This window comes from Nipponia nippon, unplaced genomic scaffold (assembly GCF_047370975.1).
Source record: "Nipponia nippon isolate SJK-2023a ecotype South Korea unplaced genomic scaffold, ASM4737097v1 scaffold_15, whole genome shotgun sequence".
Classification (NCBI taxonomy): Eukaryota; Metazoa; Chordata; class Aves; order Pelecaniformes; family Threskiornithidae; genus Nipponia; species Nipponia nippon.
Window position 1 is genome coordinate 5,646,933 of NW_028262331.1, and position 18,790 is coordinate 5,665,722.

The following is an 18,790-nucleotide window of genomic DNA, read 5'->3' on the forward strand; positions in this document are numbered from 1 at the left end:
AGAGACCAAGACAACCAGTCTCTGTTGACAGAAGCCATCCAACCGGAACAGGCTTTCAGCTAAGGAAAGCTTCCTAAACACGGAGCCCCGGTGTCTGCGCTGTCAGAAGTGATGTTGTAAATGGGCCTTGGATGTACAATCACCTTGTAATACTGTACAAAGAGCTTGGTGGATCAAGTGGAAAAATGATGACTTTTCAGAAGAAATAATATACTGGAGATGGGGAAAAAAAGCAGTAGGTTAGACTGATGTGAAACTACTGTTTTTTTTCTCTGAGTTGTGCAAAAAGGAGTTTTTTTCCAAGAAAAGCTGGCTCTGCAAGAGATTTGGGTAATAAAGTCACATCTCCTGCAATACCACAGCACACAGTACTTGTTGGAGAGTTTTGTGAGCAGTCAGACAAGGCAAAGTCTTGATCCATCTCCTCCCTTAGATCCTCTTTTTGCTCATATTTATTAACTTGATTCTTTCACTGCTACTTACTCATCACAGTTACAAGCTCCAGCCCTTTTTCCTCAAACAGCGAGAAACACAACAGTTCAGATGTACAGTCATGGTTTTTAATACATTTTGCCTTCTGGGGCTGCAAAGAAAGCAGAGAGAAATTGTTCTGATGGCTCAGATCTGGGGAGAGGTGAAAAGAGGAGCAGGAAACATGATGGTGATTGATGGAGAAAGAGTCACTGCAGGGTGGCAAGAGTCTTCTGGAGCACACTCTCCCAGGGCTGTGGTGGGGTTGGAGCTGGCCTAGGATGGGAGAGCAGAGAGCAGCTGAGGCCTTGGTTGGCCCACCTCAAAGGAAACTGGGAGCTGGGACACTGCAGACCCTGGGTGCAGACAGCCTGGAGTATTAGGACAAGGTACAAGGTCACCCAGAGAGTCTGGGAGCTGGATCCACTCTCCCCAAACGCTGTCACCTCAAGATTTTGGGCTCTTTGCGAAAATGAAGCTATGTCCCATGTCTATGGAGGGAGACAGACAGCCATGGCCCGAGTCTCTTTGGGTTGCACCTGGATGCACCTAATTATGCCCTTCGTTTGCACGCTCGAGAGATGGGCCTAATGATGTATCTCAGAGACTGCATCTGCTTGGAGCACCAGCTCTCAGGAAGGCAGGTCCAGCCCCACCCTGAAGCACCAGCAGGAGGACACTGCCACCCCCAAGATGGTCCAAGCTGTGGAGGAACCGAGCAGGGTTGGATGTTTGCTTAATTTAGTCTCCTCTCCATCCTCCGCACACCTCTCATTTCTTGTGAGCCTCTCTGTGCCTCGCCTGCAACATCATGCTGAGCCCAAGGAAGCCATCCCAGGGCAAAATGACAATAGCTGAATTCTCTCGTTAGCAGCAATGTGATGTCGTTAGGTAGGATGAGGTTTTCATGGAGACCAGAATTTTTTTTTTAAAGTCAGAAAAATAGGGATGGAAGTGGGAGGCAAGTAAAGGTCTCCATTCACACCTTTTCCACAGAAAGCCTCCCCAAACTCACCAATAAAAGCCAAATTTGTGGCTGTAATTAGGAGGGGGAGAAAAAGATTCCTGTTTTGCAGAAAATTTCTTTTGGAGTTTGTTTTTTCTGTGAGAAAATGGAGCTCGTGTGTCATTGAGTGGTTTGGGGCAGTTTACAATAGCCACGTCTCAGCTCCGAGCTAAGGCTCTGGGCAGGGGAAGTCTCATGCTCTCCAAGTGGTGGAGAGAGGCCATAGGAGAGGACAACAAGATGAAGGTGATGCTAAGACACCCCAATTTACATCTGATGGGCACAAAAATGCTTCCAGCTGGTCTCCTGCCATCACTGCTTTCTTATTTCTGATGGAATTCCACCAGCGGCAGCTCATGTCCAATGCTTTGTTCACTTAAACAGAGGCTGAAGACAAACAAAAGCCACGTGCCACTTCCCTCTCCTGTCAAGGAGAGAGTGAATCTAAACTCAGCCCTTGTACTTTTCCCTTGTTGGGCCATTGTGAATGAGGACTTGCAAATTGCTTTTTAATTTGCTCCAGTGCAGCCAAGGAAGGCTGAGACCAGGGGCTGTGGGATTCACTCCTGCCTTTGTGGTTTTTTTCCAAAGTGAGCTCCATTTGCCTTGCGTGAAAAGGACATGCTATAAGGGTTGGCTTTTGCCTTGGGAAGAAAGTGCTCTTTTTTAAAAAAAAAATAAAAAATTCAAAACTTTTTTAAAAAAGAGACCTGGATAGCTTCTGAATTTTGTAGGATGGCCCAGGAGCTCTCAAAAATCAATGAGATAGTGGAGTTGGTGTTAATGGACTGCAAAGTGGGTTGTGAAGGGTGAAAGAGAGTCCTTCATACCCAGCTGGAGCTTTAGCATATTTTGACTTTTCCTCTCATCCTGGCAGGTACTGAAAAGGAATCGGGAAGAAGCTGATTCCTCACCAAAGGGAAAATTCTCGTTTCAGTCAGCGCTGGGAACTGGAGTCTGCTTGAGAGTGTGGAAGATTAACACGGTGCAAAAGAGCAACCCGAAAATCCCAAATCGAAGCAACGCTTCATGGGAAATTTCCCACCAGCTCCAGGAGACACCAGAGCACACACATGTGGGAGAGATTCATGGCCCCAATCCAATGCATGAAGAAGATTTCCAAGAGCTACACAATGAAGAGGAGCAAACTGAGATCTCAGCCCTGCTCCTAGCACCATTTATCACATGGCATGAGGCAGAAGATGCCTCCCAGATCACCCCAGCTTGGCAGATGCTGACAGTCTTCTGACATCGCTCTTCCACCCATCCCTCCCGCACCATATGGCTCTCACACGCTGGGTCCCGGGAGGCCCTTTCCAACAGCTGCTCTGCTAATGACTCCTTATTAATAGCAGGACTCTGGAAGGGCACCAGTGATGCCCCACTTGAAGGTGAACCTTTCAGGGATGGATTTGGCTTCAGATCTTCACCTTCACAAACAGCCCAGATCACCTCCACAAACAGCCCAGATCACCTCCACCACCAGCAGCAATGGTTTTGGCAGCATTGTTCGATGTGTGCTGAATGGCCGGCAGTTAATGGCCATTGTCATCTGTCAGCCTTTCTGGGCCTCGTATATCCTGGGTGCCAACATCCGACAGAAATGGGAGCTAGCCTGAAGAAGGCTGACCTCCGAGAGGAGTAACATCTTGGTGTCTTCTCCTTCCACACCACCATCCTACATCACTCGCTGTAAGAGAGCATGGGATGCAATCTGCTGGGACTGTTTGCTTCCCTGGGCTCTTGGCTCATGTCCCAGCTTGTACAAAACCCTTCACTCCATGGGCAGCTCCTCCTTTGCTCACAGAGCTGTACAGACAGGGACTGGGAAGGGGAACGGTTTTCCTGTTCAGGAGTTGCATGGGTGATGGGTGTCAGCGAAAGCAGCACTGCCCATGTCCAGGACAGGGCAGAGAGAAACCATCACAGAGTGGTCAAAACGACCATTCACAAAGCTTTGGTTCTCAGCCGATCTCATAAGATCCCAACTGAAAAGCTCGACCACCAGTGCTGTGCGCACCAAGCCCCGGGCAGCCCAGGCTCATCGCAGCCCCATATTCAGGGAAGGAGGCGTGGGAAGCCACCCCATAGTGACCTGCTCCCATAGTACTGGTCCTCAAGCAGCTGGGGAGAGGGGGTTGTAAAGGCCTAAAAAAGCCCAGCCTTATTCTTGAGGAATGATGTGTACAGTATCTTCAGCGCTGGCATTCTGCAAGCACAGGATTTTGGGGATCCATGGGTGGTTTTGGAGCATGGTTAGGAAGACATTCCCAAGGCTCACAGGACTGCCTGGTGGGGCAGGGGGGAAGGAAGGGCGGCTGGACCAACACCAGGGACTCAGTCACCTCTCCTACAAGCCAGCCCTGGCACGCAGGGTGAGGTGCGAGAGCATCCCCAGAGCAGGTACCACCAGCCTGGACCACGGTAGAGTCCTGTCCCCAGGAAGCCACAGCAGTTGGAGCAGCCGGTGGGAGTCCCTTCCTCCCGGCAGCTTCCCCACGTGGTGGGGTCCCCCCTGGAACCCCTGTGCCCCTCCTCTCCTCGCTCAGCCGCGCTGGGCCCTCGCTGGCCACCCCAACCGCCTCCATGAGCAGCCTCACTGCAGACCGGCAGCGAGGAGCAGAGCCATGCGTAGGTGTGTGTGTGCGTGGAGACCATGTGTCTCGCTGAGAAGTGCTAGCATATGGTGACTCTGTTCCTGGAGGCACCAAAAGCCACAGCCATTAATCTCTATAAATAATTTTAGCCATGAAGCCTCTGACGGCTGTTTCCCCCACTCCCTGAAAAAAAAAAAAAAGCTTTGTAAAACATTAGCGTTCCTGAAACAGCAGAACAGCCTGACCGAGACCAGAAGACTGGAGAGCAATTAAGTCAGGCAACTAATTGCTAACAAGCGGTGTTTCTCTGATGGGTGATGGGGGCCCTGTCTGCAGGAGGAATGTGGCCAGCGGGCTGTTTGGCGGGCAAGCCCCTGGCTGATGAGGCTGGGTGGCTTCTCCACAGGTGCCCGATTCAGCCCCAGGGGTTTTCTGCCCTATGTGGGAGCAGGTCTGGCACAACCGCGGCTGGGAGAGCCCCTGGCTCTGCCCCAGGGATCATCCAAGGACTCAGCAGTGTGACTTGTCTGGACATGGTGGGGACAGTCACCAGGAGACCCAACCACATCAATCCTGTGCAGGCACAATGGACGTACTCCGGCTTTCCAGAGCTCAGATGCAAACTGGGCCCTTGAGTTCCCAAACCAGAGAGGGCACAAAGCACCCGTAAATACACACCAGCTGAGCCATGCATGCCCATGTGCACGGAGCTGCAAATTATCACCTGCGGCGAGGGGACAGGGAGAGAGGATGCATCACCCCATCACTTCCCAGCTGCCTTTGCCCGGCTCCATCATTCCTCTTGTCTAGGCTGTGACCAGGAGAGGCACCGCGTTTGAGTTACTCTTGTCTCCATGCACAGATCAAGACAGCAGCGTGTGCTAACAGCACTCATCCGTGCTGTGTCCCAGCCGCTGCCCGGGCAGGGAAGGAGGATGACAGGACCTGGATCTGCTCCGGGTCCCCAAGTCACCCCCCGGGATGCAGCCGGTGGGGCCACACTAGCCCTGGGCACAGGCTGGGGCTCACAGGATGGGCACAGCACCCAGCACCGCCCTGACCAAGTGGCCAATTTGCCATTATAACGAGCCACAGTGGCATTTTCCCACCGCTGGAGCAAGTCACCTGGTGATGGCAAGGTGGGACAGGGAAGACACCCACTCCGTCTTCCAAAAAGCTGCATTACTCGGCATAATAAGGGGGATCTCAGGATGGGGTGGAGCTGATTCACTGTAGCAAAACCTGGCCCAGAATATCCAGGATCCGTGGGAGGCAGCAGCTTTCGCACCGGACCTCAGTACCAGGAGGTACCTTGGCCCAGCCTGGACCCCACATGGTCCTCATCTGCCCGGGGAGCCACTCTTCCCTCCAAGGGTTAAGGCAGGAGTCGCATGGGTTGATGGAGTAAGAAATTTCACTTTGCTCCTATTTGTAGTTAAAAAAAGCACTAATTCATTCTAAATCTGCCTGAAAGAGCCTTAAGTGGTAATACGCCGATAAGACGACTTTATTTGGCTTAGCATTTAGAAAGTTTTATGTGTGTAAATGGGTGAGGATATCGCAAAGGCTCATTTCTCTCTCTCTCTTCTAAAGCGATGAGCTGTCTGGCTTCCCTTCTGCTCTCCTGCTGGCAGCGTTCATATATCCCAACCTTTTCCCCTTTTTCAGCAGGGGATTATTGCTTGATGCAGGACCGGCACCTTGTTTCGTTGATCCCCCCTTGCCCGACAGCCCCACGGTCTCCCCATGGCCCGAGGACTTCTCCACCCCACTGCTCCTGGGTGCTGCAGCCCCAGGCAGACCTGGAGCTGTCCCCAAGCCTCTATGGGTTTTTTGGCTCTCGCTGGGGTCTCAGCCCGGCTGAATCAGGGTTGGTCCCCAGGCACGCTCAGAGCGGAGGACGAGGCACAGGCTTGCAGCGATTCAGGATGAACGGGGTGTGCAAACCTTCCCCTGAGCTGTGAGGCATGCAACCATCGCTCCCCAAAATTACCCCACGCAGTTTCCCAGGTACCACCCCAATAGTCCTGGGGAAGAGACATCCCCATCCATCCACTTTGGCAGCCCCGTCCTCACCCCCACCCAAGCGAAGGAGGAATTTCATTCCCTGTGGCACCACCAGCCTTTGCTCTTCGACCGCTTGGGTTGATGGGGTTGGGACGTGATTTCATCTGGCTCGAGGTTCACCCTTTGTGTGAGTCACCAAAAAGCCACTGGCCAGCAGCGCCTTCCCCAGCCTGGCCAAGCTCCTCTGCTTCTTCCAACCCAACTTTTCACATCCAAGTCACGACCACAGCCAGCTTTTATGCAAAACGCCCTGTTTCACAAGGAGATTTCTCATCCTGGTCCCTCTGTTTACTTACAGGGCCATCGTACAACTTCCCAGCAGCTAATAAGGCTCATGAAGTGCTCTTGTCAAAGGTTGGCATGGCTGTGAAGAGACTGATCATTAGGAGCAGGGAGCCGGCTGTGGGAGAATAAACACCGCCGAGTGGTACTCGGGCCATGCGAGATTTGGCAAATTTCATAAAGGTCAGTTATCAAATAAATGAGAGATGAGAAATTTCAGCAAAATGCCCCTGCTTCTTGGAAATGTCTGATTGAGCACAAGGCTTGATGGATGCTATAATGGGCTCCCTTATCTTATGTCTCTTGGTGTCTGGAGTTAATTTTTGCTCTCTGAATATGAACACGCCGGCAGGGTTTCGAGTGTACGCCTTGGGTCTGGGGCTTTGCCAACAGCCAGGCGTTGTTGTATGGGCTTCATGTTTATTCCTGCATAGCTCATTCAGGAGGTAACAGCAGCAATGATTTGTAGTTAACCAGCGACAGTTAAATCAGTGCAAATACTTGTGTCAATGGGAGACTCACTTATTCCAGTAATAAACAGCATTAACTGGTGGATACCCAGCAAAGGGACAACCAGGGGAGTTCAGCTTGGGCAAGCAGGTCTGGCTGAAGACACCCCGAAATGCATCTGGAAGGAGCTGAAATGTTTAATTCTGGTGCTTTCAAAATAAGATATTTCACTTCAGGACACTCAGCTCCCGTTGGATCATTTTTAAGTGAAATGTTTTGACTTCTTTTTAATGGATGTTTTTTGAAAAAAATAAAAACTGTCTCATTTTAAAGAAAAAAAGGGTAGATAGGCCCTAAAATTATGTTTACCAGGGGACTGTGTGAAAAAAAAAAACCTTTCCCACTGACCTGCAGTGATGTATTTTATGTTGGATTTTTTTTTTTTTCCTTTCACGTACTCCCAGACACCCCACAACTCGGAAAAATTGCTCTTTTGGGTCGACACCAGCCGAATAACACAGATCAGCTGAGCTCGGCTTTACTCCTACAGCAACTCAAACAGAGGAGGGGAGGACGAGAGGAGAATGAAGCTGGAAGGTCTGCAGCAAGAAGTGGCCACAGGGACAAGGGACCAGAATCAGACCTTGTCCTGGCGATCCAGCCTGGGACGGGGCGGTCACCCGCTGCAGCAGCCTCTCGGGCAGTGGTTGGATGTCACCTGGACCTGCAAGATGCCACCAGGGAAGTCACGCAGGAAGAAACCGCACTTGGGTGCAACATCCCAAGGAGGAGCATCTCCAGCAGCTGGTCCTACCCTGCAAAGTCTCGGTAAAGCTCCCAGCGGACAGGAGCATGCGAAGGCTTTCCAGTGGTCTGGAAGGAGACGTCCTTCCCGGCTTCCTTCAATTGCTTTATTGGGATTGCAGTCACGATGCCATCGGTCTATTCACCATCGGGCTTTGAAGGTCTGTCTCTCTTGGGATGAGCTGACCACAGCACCAGGGAGAGAAGGGGCTTAATAAAGAAATGCAAAACAGAGAGGTGATGAGACACAGCGAGGAGAGTTTCGTGCCTGCCCTGAACAATCTCTGACAGCCCAGGAGGAATTTGGATGATTTCAGTTTGGTTTTAGCATTATTCCTATTCCATTTAGCTAAATAAATAGAGGCTGGATTTAAACTAATTTAATCGCGTGCATGCAGCCAACTTGCACAGCCTAAAGCAAATCATAATTTTTATTGAACTGGCGTGGTTTGCGTTTAGAGGAAGAGTTTGCTACAAGATGAATTTTCAGAGGGTTTCCTACCCTTCCCAAAAGGGCCAGTGACTAACTGCTTCATGTGGGGAAATGAGGGGAAGTACTGAAAAAAAGAAAAAAGGCCAGTTTTCAAGGAGATGCCTGGTTTTACAGCAAAGTTTCATTTGTCCCGGGCTGGCTTTAGAGCCATTTCACTAGGAGACGTGCTGGATCTGTCTGCATTTGGGATATAACAGGATCTTTGTAAAAAGGTTCAAAATACATGAGCAGATAGTTATTAAAATGGCAATAATGTGAAAACAGGTATTAAATAGATAATGTAGATCCTCCCATCCATCCCTCCATGCCCTCTCTCCCCCCTCCCATTATAACAGCGCAGGAGCAGAGCCCGCAGGCAGTGTACCCGTCGGGGTGGCACGAGAGGGCAGAGAACCCCTGGCAGCAGGTGACACCTTCACGGCTTTTCCCATCTGGAGGCTGCTGAGATGATCCAGTGGAAAGTTTCATCCGTTTATAACCAAGCCTAATCCAGATGGATTAGGATACCCCCCGGCACTCTGCATCGTTGCCTGCCCAGTTTCCTACCCCTGCTCCAAATGGCGGGGACGCCAGCCCTGCTTACAGCACCAGGAGGGAGCAGAACCATGTGCCTTTGCCTTCGTCCATTTGCAGGAGTGACCGAACATCTGTATTTGTGGCAATTCCCCTGCTCCCCCCTGTCACAGCCACCCTAAGGCAGCAATTTGGCAGGAAAGCTTTCAACCTCAAGGGCTGGGGCTTGGCAGGGATGCAAGCGGCTGGTCTGCAGTCCGGGGGTGCAAATCGGCCATCCCACAGAGCCGTGGTGGAGCTGCCGGCGTGGGCTGTGATAATCTGTTGGGAGCTTGATTCCTTGCCACGCTGTTACTCACGTTTGTTTACTGCAGGAAATTCATCTTTTCGGCTCATGCTGGGGATTAATTAATGGTTATGGCTTCTGTGGCCCTGTGATTAATTCATTTTCACATAATTGCTTGAAGACAAAACGATGTATTAGTAGCTTTTCTCCCTCCCCATCCCTGCTTGCCATGGCCTCCAGAGGGACCGAGCAGTCAACAAGAACTTGGATTTTCCTTCCCATTTTTTGCCTTTCCCTGCTTTTTTTGCCCACCCCTTATAGATCCAGAAAAAGAAAGTCGGTGAGAATTGGGATTGAGAGCATGTCCCAGTAGAAGACCAGCTGGCCTTTGACTGGCCACAGAGACCTTCACTGGGACCTCCACGACCAAATCTTTAAGGTTTGCTATCTGAGGGTCATGTTGCACAGAGAAAAGGGCTTGGCTTTGCCCTAAGACTGCTGCAACCTGGAGCAAGACTAGGGTGACACCTTTGCAGCCTCCTGATGAGAGGTAGCATGGTTGCCCACCACAGTTTGGTGGCCTGCAAGACAGGTCACCTGAAGAATAGCAAGGAAGAACCTTCCTCCTTCATCACCAGGCAGCACCTTGGGCACTGGGGCTCTGAAGTCTTGGTGTGCGAGAGGTGGTGAGACCGAGACATAGTGTGTGAGTGGGATCCATCTCCCCCGCATGTTGCAGGGGACCTGCTCTTGCTAAGAGGTCAGAGTTGTAGGCAAGACGAACGTGTCCAAATCCTCCCTCCGGGATCTTTTCAAGCATGTCCTGCCTAGAAACTGCTCTGCACTGAAATGGGAACAGAAAAACTGGCTGGGTGTCAGGACATGGTCCCTTGCTGTGCATGGAGGAGTGGAGTCACCCCTTCTTGTATATCCATCAAGAAAAATAACCACCTTTGAGACTACACAGGCATGCTTGTGCCATAGCCCTTAGCGAGCAGAAAAGTCTCCCCTCTGAGACACAGCTTAAACCTCCACTGCCACAGGTTTAGTGCAGGACCTACAGACCGTTGTCCCTCGTGGGCCCCAGAAGAGAGGGACTGCCATGGTCCTCATGCCTACCGGGGGGCACAAAGCCCAGCTTTGGGTACCTTCACTTCCCGGGGACCAGGGATGGCCAGGATGGAGAAGGAGGTGGGGAGCCTGGAGATCCATCACGAGGTGACCTGCTTTGCCTGTTCCTCTGCCAAACCTGGGGCTGCGGCCCTGCCCCACCTCCAGGTCAGAGATTGCTTTTCACCATTGAAAGAGAGGCTGAAACTCGCTCTTTGCCTAATCTAGACTCCCACGGGAGCAGCTGCCTCGCCTCCTGCTGCTCCCTCCCCTCCCGAAAGCCATTTCAATCTGAGATTATCGAGTTAAAATACTCAGCTGACAGAAATAATAAGCACTCAGCAGGCAGCCAGCAGCTCTGCTGGGCTTCCCTCTTCCTATGCCCTTAATCTATTTTTCAGAGAGTCTTTGAGCAATTTAAGCCGGCCTTTCGAAGCCGAGGAGCTTTAAACTTGGACATCAAGAGTTGTCCCTGCTTGTCCTCGGCTTGCAGCTCTGCTCCGTCCCTGGTTGCCAGCAGAATGGGGGACAGGGCAGAAAGGAAGAGCTGTGATTTCTTGTCCGGGGCGATGGGATGGTTGGAGAGAGAGAATTAGGGGTGAAGCCACAAGAGATGCCAGTGCTGGTGAGGTAGATGTGGAAAAATGTGTCTATGGGGATTACGGTGCTAAATCCAGGTTTCCTGCATGGAAAATTGGCAGACTGTAGAAAAGGACCCTGATGTGAAATGCTGCCTCAGTGTCTGCCTCCAAGCAGAAAAATCAAATTACATGAGATAGAGAGACTTCTCTCCTTCCTCTGGTGGAAGAGCACTGGAAAGGTGGCTTCCATCTACATACTGCCCGTCCTGTGTGGGCCCAGCAGGAATGAGAATAATGTTTAAATCAAGCAATTATTTCCCTAATTTCTCTCAAGCTTCAAATGTCTCAAATTGCCAGAGGGTTTTTTGGGCTTTGGTTTTGTTTTGCCTTTTTTTTTTTCCCTCTTCTTTTTCTTTTTCATCTTATTCTTCCTATCCCTCTTTACTGGTTCTAATTGTGTCATTAGTAATTAATGACTTTGGAGGGAGACATTTTCTTTTTAATTAAAGGAAGAAAAGAGAAAAGCTGTAGCGACACACAGGCATCATTCCACCTCTCGGCATGGACAGGATTTTCCTGAAGCAGTTTATCTCTCTTCCAGCAACTGGAGAAGGGGCTGGGACCAGCCCGGGGACATTTTCTGTGCTGGTGTACGCCAGTTTGGAGAGCTCATCCTCCCACCTCCTCATCCATGGCAAGGAGCTCTTCTGTGCCTTGGTCAAAGTGAGCCAGGGAGTAAATTTTAACTCCAGGAGAGACATGCTCTTAGTGCGAATTCACATGGGTAAGACAGGCTGGATTGTGCAAAACCTGCTCCAGATGTGGCTCTTCTCCCACAGAGAGTGTGGAGAAAACCTCAGGCTCACCTGGTCCCCTTCAAACATCTGGAGAGCTTTGTAGAAGCTCATCCCACCGCTGCTCTGGAAGCTGAAGAGAGAGCACAGACACTGTTTGGACCCCAGCAATGCTACGTTCTCCTCACTGCTGGCTGGGAAGCCTTTCCCCGGCCACACTGGAGACGTGCCAGCCTGGGGATCCCCAGAGCATCGCTGGCTGATGCATCTCCACCAGGATCTGTTCTGCGGCTGCAGTGGGGACCCTCCCTGCCTCTGCACTCATCCGCTGCGAGCTGCCCAGCTCCTGGGAAGGCAGTGCAGGAAAACCGCACGTCCTATCTCATCTGGCAAATGGGTAATTATTCCTCCTGCCGATGCTTGCTGCTCCATCCAAGTCGATGCGGTGCTCCATTTGTCATTGTTTGCGAGAACAGGAAGGGAGGCCACCGCGCTGAATGGGAATTGATTGCTTGGATGCCGGCCGGGCTGGGCAGGCAGCCTGGGCTCTGGGTAATTGCAAATTACTCCTTTAGCGGCTGTACGCGGGAGAGTCACACGCCGGGATCCCTCCAGCGACTCCCCAGCTACTGGGAGAACTGGTCTGCTCCCAGAGAGGAGAAGGAGCGTCAGTGGGATGCAATGCACGTCCTGGGAGAGGACAACGGCCACACACCTTCACTGTGGATTTGCTGATGTTCCTCAAATTACTTCCAGCAGCCGGTAAAAGTGGCGAAGGGGGTTTTGAAGGAGCCTGTGGGAAGCAAAGCAACTGGGAAGGAGAAAAAAGGAATGAAGCCCCGCGTCTGCAGATGTAGTTCTGTAAAGGATACAGCGAAACACAGTGGGAAAGGAGGGATAATTGGCCCTGGATTAGCAGCTGATGTTCAGGCAACAGCTCTTGGGGCTCCTGCAAACAGCTGGGAGCAGACACCTGCCCAACAGTCAGAGGAATTAAGGGAAAAAAAGAATAAACCCCCTCAAAACCTAGCACAAATGTCAAGGTGATACAAAGGAATGAGCACAAAATAGCACAAGACATTTTCTAAGGCCATTATCTGAGATTCACAGCCCCTTTTAGGCGATGGGCTCGGCCCCGGATGCCTCCTTGGAAAAGCTTCGCAGAAAGGAAACGAGGGTGAAGAGAAGAAAAACAGCTGTGGTTAATAGGGGAATGGAGAACGCATTTTGGCGGGGAGTGAAAGTCAGTGATGATCTTGACGCCCAGCGGGGAGCCCAGAGTCGGTGCGAGCCGCAGCCGTCGTGCCGCGCCAGCCTGGAGGTGCCAGGGATGTGGAGCTCGGAGGGGAGCAGGGCTGAGCACTCGCCTTTCCTGCTGGTTACAGACTAAAAGCAGGGATGAGAGGGAGATAATTTGCCACGGTTTGTGGGTGGAGGAGGGACAAGGAGCTTGGCTGTCCCCAGCAATGAGGGAACAGGCTCAGAGGTGCAGCAGGGAGGAGAGGAGCTTGGGGAGGTGGGAGTGCATTTTGTGGTCCTGCACCCTGGGCTGAAGAGCTGGTCCTGGCTGGGGTGGGGATGCATGCCTGCTCCTGCAGGGTGTCATTACAGCAAATGCATTCAGAGAAGTGAGGTTTTAATATTCAAATATGCTTTTCTCTGCAGTGGACTCCCCCCTTGGGAGCAGGTGAGCCTTGCACTGGGGGTCAACTTATGGTAGGGAAGAAAATCTGGGATCTTGAGGGATCCTGGGTCTTCCTGAGCTCTGGCAGTTTTGTCAACTGACCCATCCTCAACGCTGGGATGGGGTGTCCCACCGAGGTCTCCCTCCTTCCCTTCAGTCAGAGTTCAACAGAGCAACAACATGGAAAAGATAAGAAATCTGAGACACGATTTGAGGCAAGCCAGGAGCAAAAATATCATTATCCATGCAATGCTATGGGAAGAGATGATGGACAGGATTGCACAGGCCACCGAATCCAGCCCCAGCCATACCATGTACCCTCATGAAAGGCCACTGCTCCCAGGGGACGGGGGACTGACCCCTCCAGTCACATCACATAGATGACAGCCGCTGCCCCCTCTCCCACACCACGGCACCTCACACTCAAGGCAAATCGATCTTCTACCAGCTCAGGGAGGCCGCATCCTGCCCCTGCTCCTCCCTTTAACTCTCTTCTTCCCTTTTTGCCCCATTTTTATTTTTGAAACTCTCAGGGAACCTCACATTAACTGCAGCTTGGAGAAAGTAATCAAGCTATTTCTAGGCAGAGAACTAATTTAATGCATGGATGACTTTAGCTCAAAAGAAGAAATAAGGACACTCAGGCATCCTAAGGGAGCAGAATAATAGGGTAATTTGCACAAGATGAGGAGAAAGGGGAAAAAAAGGGCCACTACTTCTTTTGCATAATCTTCTTTATAAATCTTCTTTCCCCTGTTTGCTGGTCACCACTGAGCCTCCAGACCTCGAACATCCACGCATGCTGGCACTTCAAAAGAGGCAAGAGCTGGGTTCAGCTCAGCACGATTTCTGCTGCGGTGCTCACAAGGGCGGGAGGAGTGGGATAAGGGACGAGGTTCTGTGGCTCTTCGGGGTGCAAGGAAGGCTTAAAATGCTTTCAGCCTGTGTCGGAGGCAAGGAGGCAGTGAAAATTTCTAGTACTTGAGAGAAATTTCACTATTTCCAAATGCCAAAAGCGAGGAAAGGGAAGGGAAAGGAAGGTGGGAAAGGCGGGGAGATGCTGCTCAAAATGTTTCCTTCTGGCAGCGAGACTCTAATATTTAGAGCTGCCCGATTATATGGAATAAAAGAAATGTCAGCATGAAAATCATTTGGAGGTGAAAAATTGAAGCTTTCCCTTCCAAATGCGTGGAAACAAGGATGTTTTCACTTTACGAAAATGCTCCGTGACATATTTTTCCCTTCCCTTCGCCCTCCCAACCAACATTTGATTGAAAGCACCACTTTCTTGCAGGAAGTTTCCATTTTGAGAAAACCGCCTTTCCTGTCAATAAAACTGTTGCTGCTAAGGATTTCCAAGCAGCATGCGAATCCATGGGCACAGTCAAGTGCTGGGAATAACAAAGTCAGCATGGCAGAGGCACGCGTGGTCACAAACGTGTGTCCCTGGGCTGGACAGGGATGGGTCCGTCCAGCCCTACTGGCACTGGAGAGCCTGGTACTGCCACCAGCAGCACCCAGAGCAGCCTTGGGATGCACGGCTGGGCTGGTTTTGGCTGGGATAGAGTTCATTTTCTTCATAGTAGCTAGTGTGGGGCTATGGTTTGGATTTGTGCTGAAAACAGTGTTGATAACACAGGGATGTTTTTGTTCCTAGACAGCATTAAGGCCTTTTCTCCTTCTCACCCCATCCCACCAGTGAGCAGGCTGGGGGTACACAAGAAGCTCGGAGGGGACACGGCTGGGACAGCTGACCCCAACTGACCAAAGGGATATCCCACACCGTATGACGTCATGCCCAGTATATAAAGCTGGGGGAAGAAGAAGGAAAGGAGGGATGTTTGGAGTGATAGCATTTGTCTTCCCAAATAACCCTTACGCGTGATGGAGCCCTGCTGTCCTGGAGACGGCTGAACACCTGCCTGCCAACGGAAAGGGGTGAATGAATTCCTTGTTTTGTTTTGCTTTGCTTGTGTGCATGGCTTTTGCTTCACCTATTAAACTGTCTTTATCTCAACCCATGAGTTTTCTCACTTTTACCCTTCCAATTCTCTCCCCCATCCCACTGGGGGTAGTGAGCGAGCGGCTGTGTGGGGCTGAGCTGTTGGCTGGGGTTAAACCATGACAACAGCTGAAAGGGATGCCCTCCTGGCTGCAGGAAATTATTCAGCTCTAGATTGGACATGGGAAGTTCTGCCATGAAAGTTGGTGATTTTTCTTGCTTTTGTCCTGGATCAGCTCCCTTCCCAGAGCAGGTTCCCTGCAGCATTTCGGTGGGGGTGAGGGAATTGCAGAGCAGCTGCTGTAACGCTGTGCAGGCAGTGCGGATCAGCTGCAGTGAGGAGGAGCCCGGTCACCCCCTCATCTTCTGCCCCCAGCCCCAAGGAAGCAGGATCCAGGCACAGACTCGCTGTAGCCACCTCCCTGCCTCGCTCCCTGCCTGGCTCCAGCTGTGTTGCACCAACAGCAAAAAAAAAAAATATAAGTAGGTCAGAGCCCCATTTGTTGGTTATTTTGCACCGGGTGGAGTGACTGGAACCGGCAGCTTAATGGATGGATCTCACTTGTGAAATTACCCAGCACAAAAACATGTGTACCTGCAGGGCACAGAGGCTTAGTCACACCAGGAGGAGAGGAGATTTGATCCTGTCACCAGCAAAGAATGGAAGAAAAGAGCCTATTCCTCTCTTCCTCGCTCCTGTTTTCCCCCTCTCTGTGGCCAGGGCCATGTGCTGGCCCGGGGAAAGCGCACTGGCTGTATTTCTCCTCCCTGGCTGTGCTGCAAGGAAGCAGGAGACCAGCCTGGCTCACCCGGGAACAGATTGAGCCTTCTGTTACGCTGGGCTGGAGGCTGGATTTACAGCCAGCCCAGGGATGCTCTCTCTAGATCCAACCCACATCTATTCGGACAGAGAAATTGTGGGGGTGACAGCTCATTAGGTAATTTCTGACCCCTTTTAACAACTGAAAATGGATAGAGGAAAGGAATGCTTATGGGGGAGCAGCTTTACTCTCTGCATAAAGTGTTAATAAATAATCTTTCATAATGCACCAGCCTTATAAACTTCTCCCTGCTCTTGGCAAAGTCTCCTGAGGTAGCGTGCAGCGTGGGGGCTCGTTGCAATGATAAATAAAGCCAGCCCACTTATCAAGGTTTTCCCATCCTGGCAGTCCCTGGGGAGTCCCAGTCGCCGCCACGGCGACTCCCCAGGGACTGCCAGGGTGGGAAAACCTCTCCTGTGGCACCAAGAGAGATGCTGCCGTGCCTTGGCATCACCTAAGCTATTGCAACCACTGTACGCGCTGCTGCAAACACCAGCTCCCGGTACAGCAGAGCCGATGCAATGGGTGTCCCCAGGGAAACGGGGTCTCCTGCATCCCTTGCACTGAGCAATAGCCCCTGTCTCATCCCAAGCTCCAACTTGATGCTGGATGCCCATGCAGAGGAGCACATGGGTGCTGAGAAGAGGAACGATACGGAAACACGTCCTCGGGTGGGCTTGGAAAGACCCCATGGATGGAAAGTGAGAACGCCAGGAAAGAATTGTAGCATCTTATTAGTAAAGGCCATCTGAGCCTCTAATTAAAATTTGCCTAATGACCTAGCCACTTCGTCATTTTCACTATCAAAGACATTAATTTAAAGTGACAGGTACTTAGGCAAAGCCAAAATTAATTTCTCCTTTAAAAAAAAATTAAAGGGGCAGAGCGTGGATTCAGCCGTGCCCCCGCCCGCCATCCCAACCGCAGGAGGAGCTCCATGCCCGCACCGCAGTGGGGCACATCTTGGTGAAGATGGGAGGAGGAGGAACAACAAGCCCCACAGAGCAGATGTTTCTTACCCTTAATCCCTGCTGGAAAGGGCCCCAGATGATGGGCTCGTATTTCCATGGAGACAGAGGGCCCACTCTACCTTGGTGGCTCCGGTGACGTTTGGGCAGGGTTGTCCCAGCGCTGCCAGCGAGTGATATGTCCTGCAAAACGTACAAAGACACCAGCGATCAAGTCTGGGTTTTCCTCAGGGTGGGGGGAAACAAAAGATCCATGGTTCTTCCACCAAACCCTATTCCTATTCTCCACCTTTTCACTGCAAAGAGGACACGTGATCTTCTTCAGCCACAGCCCTGTGTCCTCAGCAGACACCCTGCCCCATCCCCGGAGCCACCTGCCTGTCTCTCCCCCTTGCCACACTGCTCATTTTCAACAAGTCCACTTTAAACACTCAAACCTGTCTCAGCAAATTCGCTTCCACTTCCCCAGATCACCCAAAAGTAGGAGGAAGATATCCAGAAAACAACATCTCAGTCTCCCAGCAGTCCCCATTTACCATCCATACGCAGCTCCTGGGTGCTCCCCCCCAGGAACACGGACCCGTTCCCACCTGTGTCTCCCTGCACCACCAGCCCTGCCTCTGCCCATGCTCCCACTCGAGCAGCGAAGATCTCTGGAGATCTCACGCCTTTGCTGCGTCCCAGCCCGCAGGACAGCGATGCCGAGCCGTCCCCTGGCCGCCTCCTGCCTCTCGCAGCAGCCATGCCAAGGCCGGGGTGCGCAGCCTGGGAAATCACGGCTGCAGTATTCCCCCCCATCCCTCTCTCTTTGTTAAATCAGAGGCTGTGGTGGATTTAGCGTTCAGCGTCGGTAGTCCATACCTCATCGTTCATGCCACATTGATTCTCAATTCCAGCCCTGTAGGTTATTTAATTGGGCAGATATCCCTTCAATTTTCTCCTCCAGCGATATTATTGATGGCTGAAGTCTATCCATTTCTTTGCATGGGGCTTCAAAAGGAGCCTGTTAACAATTATAACAATAGTCAAACACTTTGCTTTCGATTGTACTTCACAGCCCCAAATCTCAAACAATCCATTAAGCCCATCTTGGAGGTATTAATTGTCCCAGGTTCCGTCCAGAGATAGCTTGCGCTGCCCCTTGGGCTGAAATCATTACTCTTCCCTCTCCCTTTCCCTCCACCAAGTGCTTTTTGAGTTGTGAGCCAGACCAGAGGACCGTGCCCCCATGTAAATCTTCCAGCAGGAGCTGACAGCACGGTGCCACAGGGGTCAGCCGGTGGCCCCGGTCCCCAGCCTGCCTAAATCACACCCACACTGCTGCACCCGAGCGAGGGACCGGCCGTCAGAGCAGGCGTCAGGATGAGTCTGCGGGTAATTCAAGCCCTCGCTTTTCAAGCCCCTGTGAGCCTGCACAGACCGTGGGAACCGACAGGCCAAACACCGCCATGAAATCCCCACTGCGGCACTGGGCCATGGCTGAAGGTGGCAAAGAGAAACAGCAACATGTCCCAGTGTCGTGGTTTAACCCCAGCCAGCAACTAAGCACCACACAGCCGCTCGCTCACTCCCCCCCGGTGGGATGGGGGAGAGAATCAGAAGAGTAAAAGTGAGAAAACTCATGGGTTGAGATAAAGGCAGTTTAATGGGTATATCAAAAGCCGCGCGCGCAAGCAAAGCAAAGCAAGGAATTCATTCACTACTTCCCATGGGCAGGCAGGTGTGCAGCCATCCTCAGGGAAGCAGGGCTCCATCCCGCGTAACGGTTACTTGGGAAGACAAACGCCATCACGCCCAATGTCCCCCCCTTCCTTCTTCTTCTTCCCCCAGCTCATATACTGAGCATGACGTCATATGGTAT

At 51.6% G+C, this 18,790-nt stretch overlaps 1 long non-coding RNA gene across 1 annotated transcript in view; it reads right to left on the minus strand.

Annotated features, from left to right (window-relative positions):
- Nucleotides 1-7,395: 7,395 nt before the first annotated feature.
- The window catches only part of LOC148056298 (uncharacterized), a 31,695-nt gene continuing 20,300 nt past the window's right edge, over nucleotides 7,396-18,790 (minus strand). The window contains exons 3-5 of the long non-coding RNA XR_015703475.1: nucleotides 17,791-17,932; nucleotides 16,981-17,112; nucleotides 7,396-7,887 (exon numbers count right to left, since the gene is read on the minus strand). This is a non-coding gene — a long non-coding RNA (uncharacterized LOC148056298). The remainder of the gene's footprint in view (nucleotides 7,888-16,980; nucleotides 17,113-17,790; nucleotides 17,933-18,790) is intronic.